The sequence below is a fragment of the Rhodnius prolixus genome, unplaced genomic scaffold (genome assembly GCF_049639745.1).
Source record: "Rhodnius prolixus isolate KJV_2025 unplaced genomic scaffold, Rpr scaffold_6, whole genome shotgun sequence".
NCBI classification, from domain to species: domain Eukaryota; kingdom Metazoa; phylum Arthropoda; class Insecta; order Hemiptera; family Reduviidae; genus Rhodnius; species Rhodnius prolixus.
Window position 1 is genome coordinate 13481061 of NW_027411634.1, and position 18491 is coordinate 13499551.

Sequence of the window (18491 nt, forward strand, 5' to 3'; positions counted from 1 at the left end):
GATTGGGACACCCCTGTTTTTGTGAAACCAGTAGAGGCTATCTGCTAGTTTTTGGTGCCTTACTACTCTTTTAGGTAGGCTTTGTCTGCTGCAGAAGGCAGTGCGTCAATCGAGTGGCAGCTTTGTCCAAGAGAGGACCGTGTTGATTTTGTCAATGCTAAAAAGTTGTCTTAAGGTTGATTTTCCTCTGCTTTTGGTTAATACCGAGGAAAGTTAGAATAATTTCCCTTAGACATTAAAAATGTAGAAAGTAGAGAGTTTTAATTGCCAGTATTATGGATTTCAAATATGAATGTATATTGGGGAAAAAAATGAGGTTATATTGTACGAGGTGTATGGTGGTATTATGGGACAGCGTTGTCCCATATAACAACCTCATTAATCGTCTGCCGAAGTAGTGTGAAAAGTGGCACTGAGGACGAAACTAGTGTCTTATAATTTTTTTTTTTTACAGGGTACTTACTATACAGGGCCTAAACAGATCATTTCAAAGATTTCTTGACATTTCTCTAAGAAAACTGATTACACCCTAATTTTTATCCTTAATGTACCCTTAATTGTGTAAAATATAGTTTTGTGGCATATTTAAGTCTTATTTTTTCAATTCATGTACATCGTAGAAATGAGAACATTAACTATAATTATTATGTGTGTCCCATATTACCCACCATACTTTCTGAAAACCCAATATGGCTTTTCAGAAAGCCAACAGACTTTTTTCAGTGTAACTCCAGACCCCTTGCTGTAATCCACTCAGGACTCCAAATTTACAAAGACAAATAATTTTATGTCTATGATTTTACTTCAGAGTAGATTTTTATATTCAGTAGTGTTCAAAATATGCAAGATAAAAAAAAGACTGTCCCATATTACCACCTTCCCATAGTATAAAGGTTTTGAAATATAATAGCTTCTTATTGAAGAATCATTCCTAAAAAGACCTTTCTCTTAAAGCTTTTGCAGGTGTGTGCTTAGATTGTAGCATATTTCTTAAGGGGATGTGGACTAACCAGTCCTAAGTACACGAACAACTCAGACAACCTAAACATCAACCCAATTTTTTAGAGGCTGCAGAAACAGTTATTGTGAGCAACCATTGTGAGCTCATCATAATGAAAACACACCGATTTACAACATTTGCACATCGCTCTACAGAAACTTATCGCTTAGCAGTTGGTATTTATGCACAAATACTGTCAATTTAGAGGTTACAAGGTTGCTTACAACAGAAAGTTTAGGTTGCAGTAAGATTTGACTCGTAACCACTCCTATATCTACAAACTAGGGGGGGATTTATGCAACGTTGTTTTTCAGAATGCCAAAAGGAATGAATTAGAAGGTGCGATTTAGGCTGAATTTCAAGCTATCAGCTGGATACCAAAGAAATGAATCATAACGTAAAATAAAAGCTACGTTGGCTCTAGTTTAATCTGGGCCTATCAAAGACTATAATCTCTAACTTTTGTAGAAATGAGATCTTTAAAAGCAAATATCTTCCATTAACTGCAAGATATTCAAGACAAATTATCAACTATTTTTACATTTATTTAACTTTAATCAGATTTGTAAAAGAATCTTTTGTTTGTAATCAACAATTTCTTGCATTTTCATGAAAAGTTTTGATAAATTCAGTTCAAAACTATAATTCATCAAACAAATTAGTTTTCTTATTTATTTATTTTTTTATTTTTTTAACTTTTCTGACGACTTAAAATGAACTGAACACATTTAATATTAACGTAGACAATAGCCCTTTCTTTGGCCGTAGATTATTCAAACTAAGTTTGTTACAAAAGATTGCAGTTGACAGTTTTGATTAATATCTAAGAGAATCTATTTTTCAAGTTTATGTATTGTGAGCTAGTTGTTTATTTTAAATATAATATTTTATTTAAATAAGGAGAAATATTGTCGAGTTGATAAACTTATAGGAATAATTAAGAAATAATAAATATTATAATTGTGGTTTGCAAATACTTTATTTGTAATTTAATTTATGTATCCCAGTTCGAGCAGGTGTTCCCCAGGGAAGTGTCCTTGGGCCTGTACTCTACACCATATACACTGCTGATATTCCTACCAATCCTCGTACCTTCCTTTTTACTTATGCCGATGATACGGCCATCCTCTCTCCTCATAAAGACCCGGTCCTTGCCTACCGCTTCCTCCAATCCCATATAGAATCTCTTGAGCCTTGGCTAAAGAAATGGAGAATTAAAATTAATGAAAATAAATGTAATTACATTACATTCTCCCTAAGGCGAACTATCCTTCCACCCGTTTACCTAAACCTCACTCCTCTTCCCACAACAGATTGTGTTAAGTATCTAGGACTCTTCATGGACAAACGCCTAACCTGGAATCCACATACTAGACTCAAACGGAAAGAACTGAACAGACGATACAAACTTCTCTCTAGACATCTTGACAAGCGATCTAAACTCTCTCTACAGAATAAACGACTTATCTATACTATGATACTAAAACCTGCCTGGACTTACGGAATGGAACTTTGGGGCTCAGCCAAAGCTTCCAATATCTACAGAATCCAATCCTTCCAGTCAAAAACTCTCCGTAGAATCGCTAATGCTCCTTACTTTGTTTCCAATCATACCTTGCACCGAGATTTCCTTGTTCCCTATGTTTCTGAAGCTGTAAGATCCCGATACTTTAAATTCCACACATCAATCACCTCACATCCTAATCCTCTAGTAGCTCAACTTACCACTCTACCAGGAAATCCTCCCAGGCGGTTGAAGCGCAGGTGGCCACGCGATCTTCTAAATGAAGTAAGAGCCAATGTACAGTAGTGAACTGTACCACTTTGGGAGTTTCACCAATGGGTGAATTCTCCCCTCATGTATTCATGTATGTATTCTATGTATCATGTTGTATCAGCTTCACTTGATGCAGAATTATTCTGCAGTTGTGAAAATAAATAAATTAAAAAAAAAAAAAATTTATGTATAAATTTTTACTTTCTCTAAGTAACTCTTCGTTAGATTCAGCGAATTCGGGCTACTGTTGCAACTGTAACAGCGAAACTTCTTTGACTCTGCTGAAGTGTGCTACAACTATTCGAGACCTCAAACAAGAGAGGTCATACAAACATCTCAGTTTGTGGCAACTCTCTTAAATTCAGGATACCAGAGTTGGAGATCTGCTACAATAATACGAGGTCTATAAATTAAGTAATGAGACTGATTTTTTATTGAAAAAGAATTACAGTTCTATATTGTCACCTTCAAAATAACTTCCTTCTGAAGTCACACAGTGCTGGAGACGTTTCTTCCACTACTCATAGCAGTGCTCGAACTCCGATACTGGAATAGCCTTCAGCTGGTAGGTTACAACCTGACTTGAGTCCTTTTGACTTTTTTCTCTTCCCAAAGTTGAAAAATCACCTCAAGTGAACTCATTTTGGGACAGTCGAAAACATTCAATCGGCTGTAACCGACCAGCTGAAGGCTATTCCAGTATCGGAGTTCGAGCACTGCTATGAGGAGTCTCATTACTTAATTTACAGACCTCGTATACTAGCATTGTACTGCTAAAGTTTGCAACATTCTGTTGAATGGCAGGAGCTTAGTTTCGGTCATCAACAATTGGGATGTAACAGTGGCTGCGTATGCATTTGGGGTTCTCCATACGATGAAAATAGCTATGCAGGATCTTGATTGAAGATCGTTAATATTACGGTAGCCAGGTTTTATCTTCATCGAAAGGATGGTGGTATGGAGGCCTGTTCATTCTGGTAACAGGTAGCTGCCCTTTCTTTTTGCATCTTGCATTAGAAGTGGAAATTAGAATAATAATTTATTAAAAGAGGTACACGATTAAGGAACCTAGAAGACTGTGCCAGAAACTATACAGCTCATAATAAGCTGGTGGAAATGGTTGCCTTAGTCAGATTATCAACATCGGACACGACCAAAATTTCCCAAGATTTTTTAACGAAAATGTGTCTCAACATGAACTTGAGTGTCGTTGATAAGATTTAAATACGACTAATACGATACAACAGTCCAAAGTGTTGAACAGAATTCCTGCTGCATGAGAAAGACGAATTACTGTTCCCATCAAATAACAATCCTCGCCTTCAAAGTTCCACGAGTGACAAAACAAAAATATGTGCTACTAGAGTTTGGAAATAAGAAGACTATGAGAAGTAGAGACGGTCTGGGTAGGAACTGGCATAATTCCATTCCACACTGGAATTACACAACATTATTGCTAGGATTGGACCGAAATATCCGATTGCAGTAAAAAGCCGTGATCTTAAACCCATGCCACATTGTCCACGTATTTCTAGATTTGTTTGCCCGTCCGTCCATTGTTATTACTTACCAGGATATCTGAGATTGGAAGTATAGAAATAATAATATTTTATAAAGAGAGAAGGGATTAGCTATGCGGTTAGAGTATTGGACTCCCACGCGGAGGTCCCGGGTTCGAATCCAGCTGCTGACCCTTAGATTTTCTCTTCCTAGGAGCTTCTTACAGCTCACTGTCCAATGTGTTTACAGTGTTGTTTGTAACGAGAGAATACGTGAGTCCGGAGGCCGGCAGTGCACTGAAAAAAGCTCCGGGAGCCAATAACCTCAGCTGTTGACGCGCCTTAAATCATAAAAAATAGCAGGACTTTTAAACTTGACGATAGTACGTAACAAATTACCAGTTCTACAGCCATTCACAAGGTAGTGAATAAATTAGAAGATTAAGCGTCATCGAGGGATACTTAGAACCATTCACTAAATGATATTACTCTTTCACAATGAGTCTTACGTGACTCTCAGCTATATACATAAATGTGAGTTTCTCAAGTAAGAGAATGGATGTAAATTTTATAAACACCGATACTAAAATTAACCTCAAAATAATTATTTAGTAAGAAAAAACCTCGTACTCATTAAAACTACCTTAACTCATTAAGTAAACAAGTAAGCTTAAATAGTAATTGGTTTAACTTTTGTTAATTAACAAATTCTTGAAGAAGATAATTACACAGTAATTTCACCATTATCCTGTTTCTTCTGGGGAAATAGAAAATAGATAAAACTGAGAAGAAGAAGAAAACTGACTGAAACTGAATGTGACACAAACTAGACCACCAAAATGGTTTAGAATGATGCAGTGTCTTTATGAAAATATGAGGGTAAGCATAAGGGGCAATACGTTCAGAACTGGAGAGATGGTCCTTTCCAGAGGTGTCATACAGGGCGAGATATTAAGTCCGATGCTTTTCAACTTATATTTGGTGGATATTGAGACTTTTTTGGTGGAATTAGAATAAATAACCAATCGGATGTAATATTGTTATCATACGCAGATGATTTAGTAATTTTTGGTGATAGTTTCACTGACTTACAACAAAAAATTAAGATTTTAGAGGAATATTGTTCTATTAATAGGCTTGTTGTGAATGTAAATAAATCGAAAATATTAAAGTTTGGTAAAGGTAGAAGTCCGGTCGGACATCTTCTTCTTCTTCTTCCTTTGGCACTACGGCCCTTGTAGGACCTTGGCCTCCTTAAGCAGATTAGACCAGCCGTCTCGATCTACTGCCTTTCTTCTCCATTGGTGTATCTGCATTTTTTGGAGGTCATCCTCCACATCTTGCAGCCAACGGAGTCGCGGTCTACCCCGCGGTCTTTTCCCCCCAGGATGCCCCTCAAAAGCCGGTCAGACATAGACAGTTTTATTACAATAACACTAAAATAGAATTGGTAAATCGGTTTACATATCTTGGTATACCATTTTTTAAATCTGCTTTGTACAATCAAACTTCTCAGGCGTTTATTTGTAAGTGTAACGCAGTAACCAGTGTAGTAATGCAAATATTATGTAGAGGTAAATGCAAATCGTGGGATTCCCAGGTGTATCTGTTTGACTCTCTGGTGAGGAATACATTGATGTATTGTTCACCGGTATGGGCACTCAGGCATTTAGAGGACTTGGAAAGGGTGCAATTAAATTTTTATAAAAGACTATTCCAAATTCATATATAGCATTCATATAGCATTTATAGGCAAAGTTTAAACATTGATAACAACTATTTAGCGAGAGAAATGGAAAGATTAGCTAATGATTACTCTCATAGAAACATTCTCAGAGTGTACAAATATGTTAAAAATATAACTAATATTACGGTCATTTCTGTTAAATGAGTAATGTTTGAATTTAATTGTACGTTAGATCTTTATTATTTTGTTTGCATTTTTTGTACCAAGTTGTATTCATTGTTGTTAAGGATAAAAACAACTCCTTTTGTTACAGGTTTATAACCTATAAAACAAATAAAAAATATAATAATAATAATTATCCTGTTTCTTCTGGGGAAATAGAAAATAGATAAAACTGAGAAGAAGAAGAAAACTGACTGAAACTGAATGTGACACAAACTAGACCACCAAAATGGTTTAGAATGATTTTTTATCTGGAAAGAAATGTCTATCATTCATTTAATCAGTAAGGCAGAAGGCTTTGAGGAAGCTTTGGTTACAAAAGTTTGGTCCTAGATGGAACAGAGGGAAACCAGAGTTGTTACCACAACTCTTTTTCATTCAGAACTGGTAAAAGAAAATGAAGGATTAGACTTATTTTATATTTTATTTACTGTAGTTCTCAGAGCCAGTTAGGTTCAAAGAAAGATGGAGATCATTCAAAAGAAAGGATGCATATTGTTGGAAATTCAGTTTCTGGTGAGACAGAAAACTAAGAAATTAAAATATGAAGAAAATCATCGATGAAAATGCTGATAAATTAAGAAAAACAATTAAGAAAATGAAAAATAAATAATTAAATAAAAACTACTCCATAAAATTTATATCGCCCAACCAGTTTTAATTAACAATTGAATTTAGTGTGACTGTGACCAGAGAAGAGAACTTTAATGATGAGATTTCCAGTGTGACCCAAAATGGAAGCACTTATAGCACCACCAGAATTACAAATTTCTGTTGTATTAATCAAGGATTATTGGTCCTTACTTGTGAACTTAGATTGTGGACACTAAAGAGGGACTTGTAAGATGGTAAAGCACGCCAATTTGCATGAATATGGAAAATTTCATAAGATTTTGGTGTGAATTCATTTTAGGCAACGGATAATATTAGATGCTGGGTGTTAGATAGGGAAAACCCCATTGATCGAATTCCGTAGAAGGAGAGGCGATGAAAAATCCAGATAATGCGAAATAATTATGCAACTTTAACTTTAACTTTAGACGATAAATTTTTGCACACGATTTTAACATCATCGGTATTATTTTTGAAGAAGGTAACGATGTTAGGGATTATTCCTAATCCCTTTTTCAAAGTATTTAACTGCAAACAGAACTCATGGTTACAAGGTACCCGATTTTGTGGGACAACTACAGGAAAGTTTTCAGTTATTTTTAATTCAAATAATCATAAAATAAACCATAATTCTGTTTTGAAACGGATTTCTACAATAATCCAGTTTGAAACCATTTTCGTGGATTAAAACGATAATTAAAACAACATTTCTGTAAACTCTTACTTTGGTGCTGATGAATTTTGACCAAACAGTAATGGCGTGTACAAAAAAATTGAGGTTCCTACATATTTTCGGTTTTTGAGAAATTCTTCTCGATAATGAAGTAGAAGGCTCGCTTATATTTTTAATGGTTCTGATCAAATGACAATTTGAAAAACCACAGTAACATTTAAGTAATATACGAGGGTCGTTTGAAAGTCCGTGCAAAGTCAGAGAGATAGCACTACTGGCGCGTATCGAGGTTATGTTTAGTTAGTAGCATCTCTTGGAAGAACACACACCAAGTTTCAGCCAGATCGGTCTATTTCTTTGTGTTTGGCATTCGTTTGAATCGAGGAAGTCGAGTGATTTTCAAAAAATGGACGAAAAAGAATTTCATGTGTAGATTAAACACTACTTTATGAAAGGCCAAACGCCTCAGGAGACTAAAGAGAAGCTTGATAAACATTATGGTGACTCTGCACCTTCGATTAGAACAGTTTATAAGTGGTTTCAAAATTTTCGGAGTGGCCATATGGGCACAAGTGACGCTGAACGTTCTGGTCGCCCTGTTGAGGTTACTACTCCAGAAATCATTGATAAAATCCATGATATGGTGATGGATGACAGAAGAGTGAAGGTGCGTGAGATTGCTAGTGCTGTGGGCATCTCGAATGAACGGGTACATAATATTTTGCATCAACATTTGGACATGACAAAGCTATCCGCAAGATGGGTGCCGCGATTGCACACGCTTGACCAAAAACGAAATCGTTTGAAGTGTTGCAAGGACGGTTTGCAGCTGTTCCAGAAGAATCCGCAGGACTTTAAGCGTCGTTTCGTCACTGTGGATGAAACATGGATACATCACTACACTCCTGAGACCAAAGAACAATCTAAACAATGGGTTACCAAGGGGGAATCTGCGCCAAAAAAGGCGAAGACCGTTCCTTCGGCCGGAAAGATTATGGCGACTGTCTTTTGGGATTCGCAAGGAATAATCCTCATCGACTATCTGGAAAAGGGTAAAACTATTACAGGTGCATATTATTCATCGTTATTGGACCGTTTGAAAACCGAGCTGCAAGAAAAACGCCCACGATTGGCCCACAAAAAAGTCCTTTTCCATCACGACAACGCACCAGCTCATACCTCAGCAGTTGTGGTCGCAAAATTAATGGAAATAGGGTTCCAACTCGTTTCACATCCCCCCTATTCTCCAGACTTGGCTCCCTCGGACTACTATTTGTTCCCCAATATGAAGAAATGGCTGGCGGCAAAAAGATTTTATTCAAACGAGGAGGTGATTGCAGAAACGAATGGCTATTTTTCAGACTTGGACAAATCCTATTATTCGGAAGGGATCAACAAACTAGAGCAGCGTTGGACGAAGTGTATAAGCCTAAAAGGAGACTATGTTGAAAAATAAAAAAGGTTTACCCCAAAAAATTAAGTAGTTTTTATTTTTGCACGGACTTTTCAAACGACCCTCGTAGATACACCAATTTTCAATAACTTAATTTAAATGTTAACAAAAATTAATTTAATAATACATTTTTTAGGCTGAAAAGAGTTTTATAAAGTGAAACCAGAATAAAACTGATGCTGACCAAATGATCTAATCAACAAAAGATAAATGAAGATCATTAAAGGAAGTAAAAAGGGCCTCGAACAGGAAATTGGGTTGTTAGTGTATTATGACGTAGCATCCTGTTACAATCTGACTAAAGTTTGGTTAAATAAATCTAATTTAAATTTAGGGAAATTGAATTACATTTTTTAAAATTATAAAATATCTCAATTTTTATTCCATTTAATGCAGTTTTGGAAATTGGCCAATTAAAGAAGATTCATTCTTAAAATGTAAATAATTTTTTTAAAAGAAATTTATTAGGAATTCCTGATTAACTGTGCTTGGACGTTCTTGCGGAAGATAAAATCCGTAGTATTGAGTTTTAGTAATGTTGGTTGGTCAGAATATGAGGTATTCTTAACGATAAGGATTAACTTAGTGGTTAATGCACTGGGTTTCCTCAAAATTAAGAGTTCGATTTCCGTTGTCAGCCGTTAGTTTTCTCTTTCTAGGAGTCTTCTACAGCTGAGAACAATGTTGAGATACTGACACTGTACTGGCGCTAATAAACATTTGTGTTCATGTATCCTCTTTTTTTATTCATATTTTTATGGAAGTTCCTGAATGTGTATATGGAAGAGACCTTAATACCTCTTTGCCAGAAGAGAAGAGACATCAGAAGTTAGAATTAAGTACGATAAAAGATGTAAGATCTAACGTCAATGAAATGAAGAAGGGTACGTCACCGGATCTGAGATTATTGCCATTGAACTAATTAAGAGAGCTACAGAATTCTAAACTCATAAGGAAACATTTCATTATACGGGGTTTTCATTTTAAGTCGGCTCAAATGCATTTCATACTTAAACGGTCAATCTGAGCAAAAAATGGTAGAGGAAAAATTTGTTGCCCGTCACCTCTAGTTTCAGAATATGTGACTTGATTTTAGATTCCAGCCCGCATACGCGGCTAACGCGCGACCAAATGTGAGGGTTCGCAGTTGGCCCCCATTTTCACATACACACTTTTAAAAAATATAAATCGTTATGAAAGAAACCGGAAACCGCAATTCGATATCTTCAAAATTAAAGGTGCTAGGCCATTTCAAAATCTGGTATTTATTTATTTATTTTTTATTTTTTATGATTTAAGGCGCGTCAACATCTATGGTTATTGGCGCCCGGAGCTTTTTCCAGTGCACTGCCGGCCTCCGGACAGTGTTCTCTCTTTACAGACAACACTGTCCATCACCGGACAGTGAGCTGTAAGAAGCTCCTAGGAAGAAAAAATCTAAGGGTCAGCAGCTGGATTCGAACCCGGGACCTCCCTGGTATTTATTAATCATATTTCAGTTGTTTAACTTGTTATCAAAGAGAAAGAAGAGCACGCGATAGGTCATTTTTATGTATTTTTTTTAACTCCTTTCTACTAAAAATATTGCCAAGGCAGTAAAGCTAGTATTTTTCTTAATATCGGGAAATAAGTCGTCTTCCGAGTGATTTTTCTGTGATAAGAGCTTTAGATGTTCTCAAGCATACACAAAATGGCTAAAAATTAATTTTGCATCTGTTACAAACAAAAAGGTTTAATAATTATTAGGTAATTTTGGGAGAGTTGCGTTTAATTACCAAAATAATTGGAAACCACCTGCCACATATTTAAGTGATCAATATCTTTCATATAAAGGATCAAACTTATTCCTTAATTTATCAAATAATGCACTTTACACAACTTGTGAAGCATGTACTGTGCCTTCAAAGGTGCCTCCTCAGAGGCAGTTGATAACCTCCAGGCTAATCTGGCTTGCGAGCCCTCACTTTTGGTCGCGCGTCAGCCGCTTATGCGGGCAGGAATCTAAAATCAAGTCACATTTTCTGAAACTAGAGGTGACGGGCAACAAATTTTTCCTCTACCATTTTTCGCTCAGATTAACCGTTTAAGCATGAAATGCATTTGAGCCGTCTTAAAATGAACACATCCAAATTGTTGTATTACAAATATTTTTCAAAATAAAAAACATTGAATTCCTAATCTTCTTCCTTCGTGCAATACATAGTAAAAGAATACAAAAAAAAGGAAGTAGTATTTGTTCTTACTTTAGTAAATCTACTCCCGTTTTACTACCAAGCACTTGATGACCCAGAAAAAATATTACTTGAGAATGCTAATGGCTCTTAATGTCGAAACTGCGCACTGAATAGTACTTCCATTTGCATTTAAGTAGTGTTATACAATTTATCTTTAATGAAATCATTTTTAACCCAGAGATAAGCCTTTGTTCGTTCACACGTCAAACTCTTGCCTCTTGATGACACTTTCTCTATGGCACTTGTTACACTGACCTTGTAGTTAATCGAAGGATATATTTATTAGCAAGGAAAGGTATATTTCGGGTAAAAATTCGTAAACATTTTAATTCCGAGATGATTCTTCAAATGCCGATCATTCCTCCAGTGGTAATTAGTAGAAAGTAACTAATATGGTGAATTTTTACTAAAATAAAATCTAACATTATGCGATGCGTTTCAGGAACGTTCGTCTGGAATTTACCGAATGAAAACTACATCAGGTGCTTTCAAATGTGTCGAATATTGCTCAGTACAATAATTAATACCTATTATTTATTTTCTATGTATAAACTGTGACCTTCCAACATGAAAAATATTGTAGTTACCATTGGCCCTAATTTGTCTCAAGTGAGTTGTTTTCCACCCATAAATAAACTTAATATCGTCAGGTGTTGCAAGAAAAAGCCAATAAAAAACTTAAAAGTCCCTTTTTAGTATTCCAATGTATCATAACTGTTTAACCCTGATACCTATTCGCCTAAAGTAAACGTAAATCATGAAAAAAAATATCTGCAGTTAATGCTAGTTAATGTACAATGTCATTGACGTCAAAATATTATTTCATTTCTATTTTTAAGAAAATTTTCCAAAGAGACCAAGTTCAATTATACAGTTATTCTTTAAAAAAAGTAAAACAAAACAAAAACAAGGATTATTTTCTGTATTTCTGCCAGGAGGGAATAGTATTGGTAAAACGAATCATTGTGATTGAAAATTCATAATACATTTGAGTTCAGTTAATTGCTTCGTTTTAGAGAGCAGGCTACATGTGAATCGACATAGAACAAAATACCCAGGTGTCGGATGGTTTAACTGAATATGAAAATGAAATAGTAAATTAATTGGCGGTAAATTAGATCATTCTAATCTGAATGGTAATTGTACAAAGGGTAACCACCTGAATGGTCATTCAATTAATTGTGTTTTAGGTAACTATATAAATGTCTGCATTACTTACAATATTAATTAATGTTGTGAATTGTTCAATTGTGCGGAACGTATCCAAAAGTATACTTAAGCACCAAACACTAGAGTCCAATTTGACTTTTTCTTAGATTTTCTTACAATAAAGAGTCAAGCAAAAACAATAACCTACTTTTAATATAACAGTTTAAGGATAAGATTAGCTGAAGGTTGTACATTGAGGCCCTGCGTCTCAATTCACTTAGGTGTTCTTAGATTTTCTCAACCTTAGGATAAAACAGCTCACAGTCGAGGGAAGGACATTGCTTACCAATGAGAAAGCGCAGGTAAGGTGTTAACTCGACTTAAAAAATATTGCATCAATAGTTTGAGTTGTATATTAGACAGAAGTGGTTTTATAAGCCATTTTTTACATTTATTTTTATATCCACAATTTCCACCACTTACATTTATTAGAAGCACAACTAATTAATCAAAAAAAATTTTTTTTCTTTTCATAAAATTAACTATTCCAAGCGGACAACGATTCTCGTATATCATGTAACATTTTTTTAGACGATCGAGTTCTTCAAAGAAATCGATTGTAAGAATTCGAATATTAATAATAAAAAATTAAAACGAAATAAAAATCAAGAAATGCGTCTTAATTTCTGTGCTTAAAGAAACTTTCGTATTATTTCAAATTCTCAGAAATTGAGGATTAATATAAACAAAGACAAATCTCATTAACTCCAAGAGTCTTTAATTCACGAACGGTATAATAAGATAGTATACTAATGACGGCTGGCTTATTGTGCAAACTTAATATAATAACTTAAATATTATTTTGTGAAAATAATGGTAAAGCATTAGAATAGAATTTGGCTTAAATAAGATTTAATCCTTTGAACGCGGATCCTTTTTTTTGAAAAACTAGCAACTCCGCCGGATTTACGAATGAAAGCTTATTTCTTACAATAACATATTTATTAATGGATCTAATGAATTCTCTCATTGTTACAGCTGAAAAGTCCTTCTCAAATATTTTTCTTCGAGAACGCTTAAAAGAAATTAAAACTTTCATCTCATTTTTCTCAAATCAATGCCGGTGGTAAAGATATTTGTAGTTATACATTATGAATAAATCTCTAAAAATGATTGCAAATCAAAAGATTTTATTGTCAGTTCCGTTGTCAATCTTTCATTTGCAATCTGCTAATCTCATCTACTTTTTAATTCTAACATTTCTACAGAATGGCTATCACCGGTGCTGGTCTAAGGAATTTTTAAAATGAACCTACATTCCCTAGCTGGGCCACCTTGTGAATAATCAGGATTCTCTCATTAAAACAAAAATATATCAATATCCTAAGTCTTCTTTTGCGTTCTCTGACAAACTTTACGTACTCTTTAGAACAGTCAGTGGTTTTTTAAAGAAGCCTAACTCTCGAAGAAGATACTAACCTTCACTGATTTCTAATACATAATTCCATGCGTGCTACTTCAAGATTTGCCATACTTCTGATTGAAACACAGCAACCATGTGACCGTAAGGTAGAATTATCCAATATCCTAACTTATTTTGGTTAGAGATTCAAATACCAGATTCAACAAGGCTATTGCTGTTTTGCCAGGCTCCATCTATGAAACAAGCCAACGGTCTCCTCACTCAGATTGGAATATTCACAGGGATACCAAGTAGTTAACCACCGTTTGGTGAAAGAGATTACCTACTTGAGAGAACAGTTGTTCGGAAATTAAATGGCTTAGAACCACAGTATATTAAATAATCGTTTTTCAAATATTTAACAATACATTTAGCAAAAATTCTGTCTTTTTAAAAAAATTGGACATCAGAAGTCAGATCACAGGGCCATCAGAACTGCGAAAATCCGAGAGTGTTCACCTAATTTTTTTGTTTTCATAAAATACATGGATTTTAAATGGCTTAGCTTCCATATTCTTATTGTTAGCCTGAGATTTTTTTGTCTCCTGAAGTTATTTATATTATTTCTTTAAGTAAAACTGACAGAAAACACAGAAAGAAATTGAAGAAGAATGAATAAGTGAAAAGAAAAGATCTCCTCTATATCTGTCACTCATTTCTTTTTGTTATGAGTGAGTCCCAAGATTGAATACAATTTTTTTTCAGGTTGGTCCTACCTATTTCAATGACTACTGGTTTCCTTTTATTCTGCAAATTATCTACCTATGACATCTCATTCTCTACATATCTCCCGTTATTCTACATAAAGCGTACACAATAGAAATAACTCTGGACGAATGATGAAGTAATATTGTATATAACTTTGGTAGCGGCGATTGGAGGGGGAGCTCTTTCAAAAAAGTAATGCCAACATTATTGCTTTTTCTTACTCTACTACTTTAGAGATGGTATTTTGATTGTGCACAGATTTTCTATTTTGATTTTTCAGCAATGATATCTTTTTAAAAGTTCTTTGAGTCCGAAATAATTTTTATTATACTTCTTTTATTTTGAAACAAGAGCTAGCAGCACTGTTAGTAACAATTACAATAATACTACTACACACTAACTGAGGAGAGGTTACCCAGCGGTAACAACTATCAGTTCTAGGTTTAACTACTCTCTTCAGAAGTTAGAAAATAATAGTGTTTTATTCGACTAGGAGGATGAATTGGACTGTGAGGAATTGATAAATGGCGGACAAGAGGATTGGAATAAGAAATAGAGATAAGTTTAAATAACTATTAGATGTATAAACTAACTACATATGTTATCTAACTCAAATCTTCTAAGCAGTGATACTGTACTGCGTGATTTACAGCAACAAAAGATGGTAGAATTTATTTCAACAAACTTCATATCATCATGTAATAACTGCCCGAATCTCATGAACACAGTCCAAGCTATAAAGGGAGTTTAATACGGCGGTATAGAACATAAAATACTCTACAATAAATAACTCCCAATTACAACCTGAGTATTCTCATCATAAAAAGGATATAAACACGTGCTTGAAAATCACCCATTTTGAAGTTATTCTTCACTAAGTTCTTATTTATTTGTTGTCAGCAAGTACCATTGCCTCTAAGCTTACTAATAACGAGAACAAGAGATGAGGTAACAGAATTTCATCAGTTATTCATGTTTGAAGGCACTTCAAATAAATTATCAATTTAATTATCACTTCCATCCAATTTCTGTTGTTGTTGTTTTTTTCGTTAAATATCATCAATCACTTTTCAGATATTTGGATATAATGAACACATTTTTCATATCCCACCACAATCGAAATCGGTCAAAACCATGAAAGCTTGCAATCGCCCACTAGGGTCTAGGTTTGGACTCTGTTGCCATACTAATCGTTAGTCATAGATACTGCTACGTATACTGGATTTAATAAAAACAACTATTAAACTCTGTGTTTTGATTGGGCTCAAATCTCTTTACAAAATTCATCTAAAATCAAGTGTGCCTAAAATAATGTTTTATAAAAAGCCTCCTTCTTAAGAATCAGACCCTCTGCTTCTCATAAGAATCTTATTACTCACCAATCACCTTCATATTCTTCTTGATTGGACGTTTGACCATTTTCTTACAGTTTTACATTAAGCCATTTGAACCATTCTGCTCGCTGGACGGAACATCCCAAATTCAAAATCAAATATTGGTAATTAGGGAAGTTTAGAAAAAACGAAAGCAATTCAACATTACTTTTTTAAGTTAAATCACTTTTTCATTGGATTTTTTCTCAGTCTGAAAATTTCTGGCATTTATTTAATTAAATAACATTTCTTCTATTGTTTATGTCAAGTTTCGTTTCTTTTGATTCACTTCATGTTATTACAAGAATGAGTTATTCTCCCCAGAGACGGTGTCAATCACTATAAGACTTTTGTAAGGAAGTAAAAGCAAAGAGATTAAAGAAAAAGTAAGTGGGTTGTAGAATTCACGCAAGTCTGTTTGGCCGAACACTTAGTGTAATTTGATAGTAAACAGAACATTCTTAACGGAAATGGTTACAATCATTTGTATTATTCTACCAGTAAAATACTTACACTCAATAAAGTGCTTTGAGTTTAAAGTTGTTTGAAATTGCAGAACACCGTCTTTTGTAAATTAATCTCGAATATATCGTGCAACTTGGTTATGTACTACTTCTTCCTTTCAACGTAGTAAAGTGAATGAAAAGTTCTCGCTGCGATATGTTTTTACTTAGTCTGTGTTTAATTTTGTTGAGGACTTAGTTCTGCGGAGAAGCTATATAAATACAGTGGTCAAAAAAAGTATCCATACACTAAGTTTTCTTACTTTATCTACTGAACTTCTGTTTCTAGGATGACTATTTCTTCAGCACTGAAATCGAAGATAGTAACAATGAATTTAATTATTTTTGGTGAATCTTGCGGTCTTGAATAAAAACAACTATTTTGCTTTATACCAACGTTTCGGTAATTTTTACTACCTTCTTCAGGGTCTGACATTGACACTTCCGTACAACATTCTAGTTCACAACCACCAAAGTATATTTCCATACCTTTTATCCACGGCCTTTCAGAAAAAATATCATTAATATTCAAAAAACATAATATTTCGACAGCTTTGAAGAACACCAACACCTTACATACCTTATTCACAAAACTAAAAGACCCTACACCACAATTGTTCCGTTCAGATGTAAGCAGAAAAATAATTTATTTTATGCAAAATAAGTATTCATACACTCAGTCTGAATGTTATAATTAACGCAAAACTAAAGACTAAAATATTTTGTAAGCAATCCCTTTGCATTTATTATTGCCTGAAGCCTCCTTGGCATAGATTCCACCAGGTTTAGTGTCTCTTGAGATGTGTGATTTCTGCCCATGATTTCTTTAAATTGGTTCTGAGCTCTTTTCTGGAAGAACATTTCAATTTTCGAATTTTTCGCTCCAAACAAGACCATGAATTTTCAATAGGGTTTTATTTTTCTGCTTTTTACTCAATTCTTTATGTTTATAAAAGAAAATGAGAGCATTAAATTCATTGTTACTATCTTCGATTTCAGTGCTGAAGAAATAGTCATCCTAGAGACAAAAGTTCAGAAGATAAAGTAAGAAAACTTTGTGTATGAATACTTTTTTTGACCACCGTAAGTCAAATCATTCTAATACTTCAACATTTCTTTTCAAGGCTCAACATCTTTTGTTGGCTTTAATATTGTAACGAAGTTGACCTGGGCATAGAAGAAAGGCCTAGATTGTTCTAGGGATTGAGCGATCAAAGTCAGTAACAGGCCGCCACTGCATAAACAAAAGGGCGGTATCTACCTGTGGCAGAGAAGAAAGGCCTAGATTGTTCTAGGGGTTAAGCGGCCAAAGTCGGTATCAGGCCACCACTGTGTAGACAAAAGGGACGGTCTCTACCTGAACTAGAAAGGAAAGGGCTAGATTGTTCAAGGAGTTAGTGGCCTGTGTAAAAGCCAGCTAAGAGAAAGGCCTCAGTTGTGGTGGTGGCATATGTGTTTTCCCAGCCAGTGATTGACAGGTAGGAGCGAGACAGTGAGTAGGAGGAGGGCGGCCCCAGCTGAGGTGGTGGCAGTATGTTTTCTCCAGCCAATGAACGTCAGGAGGGCGTGGAAACTTATGCTCAGAGAGTTGGAGGAGGGCAGTCCCAGTTGGAGGGAGGCACGCAGTTAAAAGGAGGCAGACACAGCTGGAGAAGTCAGTTTTTAGAGCAGTTAGTTATTGAGTTTAGAGAGTTTTAGTCAAGTTCTGAGTTAGTGTTGAGAGAGTCAGTGTTGCGGAGTGCTTCAAAGTTAGCTAGTCAGGCAATTAGTCAGTTGATGAGTAGAGCTGTGTTAGTGCAGCTGAGACTAGTGCAATTCGGTGCAGTGCGGACCAGTGGTCAGTCGTGGAACAATTTTGTGACGTTACGTAGTGAGTAAGTAACAGTAAACTGTTGTGACTGTTGTAAATGGTGACTGTAATGAATAGCGTTAGTTGCTAGTAAATGTTAATGTTAGTTAATGTGTGAATAAATCAGGTTATTACTTACAAATTTAGCGAGTTTTATTATTTAATCAAACCCACATAATATTAAAATAACTAGTGGCAGGCACTAGTTGTGTAAGTAAAGTTCTTTCTTAGTAAAAGGACAAGAAAAACTTTACAATATGTTAATTCTGTAAACATTAGTATGTTGAAGA

General features: G+C 34.9%; 1 protein-coding gene across 2 annotated transcripts in view; it reads right to left on the reverse strand.

The window, feature by feature from the left end:
* The window catches only part of Grd (gamma-aminobutyric acid type A receptor subunit Grd), a 198760-nt gene that overhangs the window by 82209 nt on the left and 98060 nt on the right, over positions 1-18491 (reverse strand). Inside the window, exon 1 of one of the 2 annotated variants that reach the window (XM_074141931.1) lies at positions 12377-12391. The exons of the other annotated variant lie outside the window; for it this stretch is intronic. The gene's annotated coding sequence lies outside the window, so the exon portion shown is untranslated. Of the gene's footprint in view, positions 1-12376; positions 12392-18491 lie in introns of those variants that run through there. 2 annotated transcript variants of the gene reach the window in all.